The sequence below is a fragment of the Azolla caroliniana genome, unplaced genomic scaffold (genome assembly GCF_043228905.1).
Source record: "Azolla caroliniana isolate FFs.n. ecotype wild unplaced genomic scaffold, voAzoCaro1.0.p SCAF_12, whole genome shotgun sequence".
NCBI classification, from domain to species: Eukaryota; Viridiplantae; Streptophyta; class Polypodiopsida; order Salviniales; family Salviniaceae; genus Azolla; species Azolla caroliniana.
The window spans coordinates 17,552,898-17,559,241 of NW_028230447.1; the positions used below are offsets into that span (position 1 = coordinate 17,552,898).

The following is a 6,344-nucleotide window of genomic DNA, read 5'->3' on the forward strand; positions in this document are numbered from 1 at the left end:
CTAAAACAGGAAACGCATTTGTGTTTTTTCTTCTTCTTTTTTGTAATGGATAAGGAACGAATAATAAATAGTAGCGCAGCAGTAAAAAAAACGAAGGAAGAAGAACAAAGTCGGTCTTTATCCATTTATAATAATAATAATAATAACAATAATAATAATAATGATGATGATGATGATGATGATGAACGTTGTAATGATTGGTTTGGTTATACATTATGGGCAGTGTGGTTTCACACGACGTGGCTAGAGGATGGGCGGTTTCCACGTCGAGATGACCGGTTTCACACGACGTGGCGGAAAGCTGGGCGTTTTCACACGGCGCGGCGGGAACGGGCGGGGCGGTTTCACACGACGTGGCAGGGCGGGTGGCCAGGAGGGGCCTCCTTCCGACCCACGAGAACGTAAGGGGGTCCAGAACGTAAGGGCGCGTTCACACGGCGGGGCCGGCCGTCCGTCCGTCTGTCATCGAGGCGACGGGAGCTTAACCGGCGTGCACCGCTTGGACGCGGGGCTCCACATGGCGGGCAGAAGGAAGCGGCGACCGTTGGCGCCGGCGACGTTATAGGCGGCGCCGCTATGTCCGGGGGGGTCATTGAGGAGGCTACCGGGGTTCCCCGGGTAGGCGCCGTCGCCAAAGATGCCGGCGCAGGCGGACACCGCCTCCAGCGGGGCCCTAGCGTCACCCTGGTAGTAGCCGCCGTTTTGGAAGGGGTTGGTGGCGGCGCCGCCCAGCACGGTGGCCATATTTATGACCATTCCCTCCACCCCCACGTCCCCGTTGGGCGGCACCAGCGCCTCCTGGCCTTGCGGCCCATACTCCGCCTTCGCGAATGGCCAGGCGCAGTAGCCCGGACATTGCCTCCCCGGGTTCCCCACCCACCCGTACGCCACCCTCTGGCGTTGGCTGGACCCCCCACCTTCCACCGCCGCCGAGTCGTGGAAGCCGCAGGAGCTCATGCAGAACTCCTCCACCTTCACCTCCTCACTGGTGAGGACGAAATACAAGCCGCTCTCGTCCAGCGGGAGCTCCCCCTTCTTCAACCTCTCCATCACCACCGCCTCTATGTCCGCCTTCTTCAGCACCGGCTCCGAAGCCGAACTCGAAGCCGAAGCCGCCGAAGCCGAACTCGAACCTGAAGCCGAAGCCACCGACGCAGACTGCGGCGCTAGCACGACCCTGGAGGAGACGCTGGCGTTCGATCCGTCGGTGTAAGCGGAGGCCATGGACCACCACGACGCCACGGAAGGCGCGCTCCCATTAGCGGAAGGATCAGAGAATGAGGAGGCGAAGTCGGAGAGGATGGATTTCTGAGCAGGAGAGAAGGAGCCATACCAGATGAAGTAGAGGTTGATCGGGTGAGGGGAGGTGAGGAGGGGGCCATTGTGGTATGTGAGGATGGTCTGAGGAGTGGGGACCAGGAACAGGAGGCGGGGGACTCTGCGGGCGGAGAAGGAAGAGAAGAAGAAGAAGAGATGGAGAAGGAGGAAGGTGAGGGAGGCGATGGTGGGGCTTCTTCTGCAGGGAGTGGATGGCATGGTTAACTCGATCGACAGAACAGAACAGAACAGAACAGATCAGAGTCACAGACGCAGACACAGTGATGGAATGAAGCCGTTTCTTTATAAGGGGCGGGGGGCCGTTTCGTCACAGACCGCCTCGAAACGGGCAGGCACTGGCTTTTTTTTTAAACAGAATAAATGACGGTCCAGCTGGAATCAGCTGCTCCTGCTCAGCTGGCAAACCCCTGCCACGTCGGCTTCCACATCAGCAAGTTGGGTTGCTGACGTGGACCCCCCCCCCCCCCTTGAAACTCCATCGGTTTTTTTCCCTAGTTTCTGGCAGGACCTCACGAGCGGGCGGGCGGGGTGCATGCCCACACACATTCCCCCGCGCTCAATATCCTACCAGTCGTTTTTCTTCTTATCGACCCTCCAACCGTTCAAGCTTTTTCACTCATGTATCAGATATATATGGTTGCTATTGGATGATGAGGCTTTTTGTTGTGTGCGTAAAACATCGAGAATCAATCGTACGCGCGTTTTCGCTCATGTATCAGTTATGGTTCCTATTGGATGATGTGGCTTTTTGTTGTGTGCATAAAACATCAAGAATCAATCGTATGCGCGTTTTCGCTCATGTATCAAATAATATGGTTCCTATTGGACATGAGGCTTTTTGTTGTGTGTGTAAAACATCAAGAATCAATCGTATGCGCGTTTTGGCTCATGTATAAGATATGGCTCCTTTTGGACGATGAGGCTTTTTGTTGTGTGCATAAAACATCGAGAATCAATCGTATGCGCCTTTTGGCTCAACAGTATGTATAATATAGATTTTGTTTCTAGTCAATAGCTAACATCCGCCTACCGTGAGATGTTTATATGCATGTTAACCTAGTGGGATTACATGCAATACTTGACTCGATGCATGAAACCTCTCTCTTAGATCACACACATGAATCATCCACTTTACTAGATCACACGCATGAATCACCCACTCTACTAGGTCACACACATGAATCATCCACTTTAGGACACCAATTGTTCTAAAGGACATGGTTCATACATACACATGAGAGATGAAATGTAGCAAAACATAATGCCGCATGGAAATCATCGCCGTAATTAAAACAATTACGGATGTCGATTTAGACGGTTCAATACATGTAACTTTCAGAATTTTGGAGCAACATAGAAATTATATCAAATGATATATTTTCTTTTACTAGAATATATTTGTTCATGAAAACACTTGGCTAAGTAAGGTCAATTGGGACATGGGTCGATCCTTATGCGGGACAAGGAAGCCATCCCCTTCTTCCAATTCACAACCAAATTGGATTGCCACGTCCTAGCTGCTCAAATAGATAGGGAATAGGATGTTACAAAGATATGACACACATATCATGTCCCCCTTACAACTATTGCCAAGTTTTAACAACAATTATGGAAACAACTGTAATAAACTAGGCGAATTACCACGTTTCAATGCCTATTAATACATAGATCACTGCCGGTTGGAGTGTGGCATTGTGGGATCCTTTGCTCTCCTAATTGTGTAGCATGTCCCAATGAAATAGAATCAATCCGACACAATCTATGGGACTACCAAGAGACTCATTGAATATGGCAGGGGGGTTGGTCGACTATTGCAATTATGCTAGGTGTAAGGCACATTCAAGCGGGGGAATGTATGTTGGTTATCATGGCAAGCCCCAATTGACACATACAAACATCAGGAAGAGGGAATGACGATGGTGATAAATGCACAAGAGGTCTCGCTTTCCACCACCAACCATGTTTACTCAACTCCCATCAATGCCAAAGATCAAGTCGTGCTAGAATTGGTCAACCCAATAACAATATGGACTCTCCAAAAACAATATTATAAGTGGGTCTTCTCCAATCAACCCGTGCCCTAGGTGACATTATTCTAATAGATAGTTATAGCCATGCTAAAGAGCCAATACGATGGCATCATAGCGGATCCAATGTAGCCGAAAGACAACGATTAGACTTCATCCAACAATGGTTGTCCTCTCCCTCTCTTGAGTCAGTGGGCCTCGAGTCTCTTCTAGGAGTTGTATATAACATTCACAATTAAAATTTTTTAATACTAATTGAACGAGTTTTGTTTTTTGGGAAAAAAAGAAGAATATAATGGATAGACATTGCCAACAATTCCGCCTCTTATAAAAAACACTTCGCCCACATACATAAGGTAACATTTGTATTGATATATAATCATTCAAATTGACTCATAATAATTTCATCTTATATCTCTTCTAATAATGGAGATGTCAATTTATTACTTTATTGTTATTGGAGTGGAAAACAACAATGTGTCTAACAAATTGGGCAAAAGCACATGGACAATGTGTCCGGCCGATAGGATAAAACCATTGATAAATATAAATAGATTACTCTACATAAACTATGGAAAAGAAGTTAACCACATGGGCCATGTCTCTAACATGTAGGGCAGACAAAAAACAGGCAATATATTATGAAGTCTTAGATTGATAGAAAGTCCAAAGTTATGGTTTCCTCGAGGATTCGATGAAAATGACAAGATTGACATTAAAAGAAAAGCAATTGAATGTTTTATAACTTTGATCGTTTTGTTCCAAAATCCCTCTGAACAATTGCACGGACACAAAGAGTATATACATATGAACACATGTGTGTGCGCACATGCACTCCATTCAACTTTTAAACAAAAAACTTCAAGCGCTAGATGTACTAGTAATGCTTTTTAGTCAACAATTCCATCCAACAAGTTTCTCCATTTTCGTACCTTACAAATTATATTCTTTTTCCGCGCGTGCATGTTGCATGCACAGTACACCGGGCAACTATAGCATTCTATAATCCTCACATGATTCTCTCATTTGTGCATTGCAACTCCACCCTTTACACAAAATTCAATATGTTGTTCAAAAGGTAGCAAGTTGCAACTACTCTCTAGCTATTTCTCACGTGTGCTTCATGTTCTTCAAATTCTTTACACATCTTAAAACTTTGTAATAATCACATTCTAACATGTTACCCGCGTATGCATATTCCATGTTGTATCACTCATTTTCAAAGTAGAAATCACCACTTCATTCTAGCATCTACATACAACAAGCATTGCCTTTTTCCTCTAGGCTTTACTCATCTATTGACTCATATAGTCAAACAAGACTTAATCTGTATGCCGTACAATGATTGATGCCATACAATATCATCTTCTACTAGGGCACATGTAATTCTACGTTCAAATATGAAACACAAAGTACATATGTTTCAACGTGTGGATAGTGAGAATCGATTATCTTTTTTGACATTATAGATTTGATTACATTTCAATTACTGACCAAAAAAGATATTGTACTTTCTTATTCACGTTCTTTAGCAAATACATCATACTCTTTTTTCTTCTTCCACTTTCTTGCATGATATGCTCGAGAGTCGAGAACATATAACAGCTAGCAAGCAACCAAATAAAGCCCTTATGGGCTCAAAGAAAGTAAGTGGAAAATATTCTTATGCATCCCATAGAGAAAAATTGCAAATCTTGTATTTCCTTTTTATCTCAAATCTTATACTTTACAAGTGTAAAATCTTTATAAATATCATTAAGATAGTTGTCAAGCATCACATATGACTAATACTCTATTAGTTAAGTAAGAGGGGCACTAAGCATATATGTCAAAAGTCGATAAGCATGGTGAGGTTCTTGTGAGCATTTCTCTCTTGTTACCTAGTTCCCCAAAAACGTACATGTGGACAAAGAGTTTCCCTTCATGGCAAGCTAACCAACCCTTTGTATCTATACATCCAATTTGAAAGGGTGGGAACATTTGAATGTGATTTGTATCCCATTTGAATGTGATTTGGAAGTTAGCCCTAATGTGAGTAGGAACACATACATAGTTTCAAGCATCGTGATCCTTTGTCAAACAGTGTAGGTAAGTCTATAATGTTTTTTCCTCGGGTACTTAAATAATGTTCGCATATGAGTCAGTATGTTTTTCATCATAATTTGATTGAAGGAATGAGAAAATAAATCTATGGGTGAAGACAAATAAAGTTGGAATGTGTGTGACTATAGGTTTAGGTACATGTCACTAAAACTATCAATGGTTTGTACAAAGTTTGACAAGCCTATAACAACTATATTTATTGACCAAGTGAATTGGATGGAATGTTCCATCTATTATCAACTGCACAAAAATTTGTGAAAATATTCGAAATGTGTCAACCATGGCCCATTTGTTTGCTCTTTCTCCATGACATCAATTACATTGAGGTTAACCTTTTGCTTCCCCTTCTTGACCATGGTAACATTGGTGAAATGCATTCTGTTACATTTGTAAATAATAAAAACTCAAGCACATACATCTTAAAGAACTCATTTGCCAATCCATCCCAACTAGAACTTTTATTGTCTAAGAAATGTGATTATATTGATCTACCTCACCCTTTGTAAAATATGTGTTAAAACTCTTTGTAATCTCTTGCTATACAAGATTTCTCACTCCTAGCATAAAGGCATTAGAAGCAATATCTAAAATCCAAGTAATATTTTGCATAGTTATTCAATTCCGATCTGAATTAATAGTTGTGTACAATATTCCTTGCATTTTGTTGCAACAATGTTCCACATGCATAATTCCATTCCTCTCTATTCTTGCCACATTATATCGAGAGTATGATTAATGGAGGGCATGGAAAAAGTAATGTGTTTTCACAAATTTTACCACCCATTTCTTGCTTCATTTCATACACATGTGCATGCTAATAATTTCGCATTTGAAAATAAGGAAACTAGGAGGGTAACACAATTTGAAATTTCGGTA

General features: G+C 42.8%; 1 pseudogene; it reads right to left on the reverse strand.

Annotated features, from left to right (window-relative positions):
- Nucleotides 1-462: 462 nt before the first annotated feature.
- LOC147857299 (protein EXORDIUM-like 2 pseudogene) lies at nucleotides 463-1,574 on the reverse strand (annotated as a pseudogene).
- Nucleotides 1,575-6,344: the final 4,770 nt, after the last annotated feature.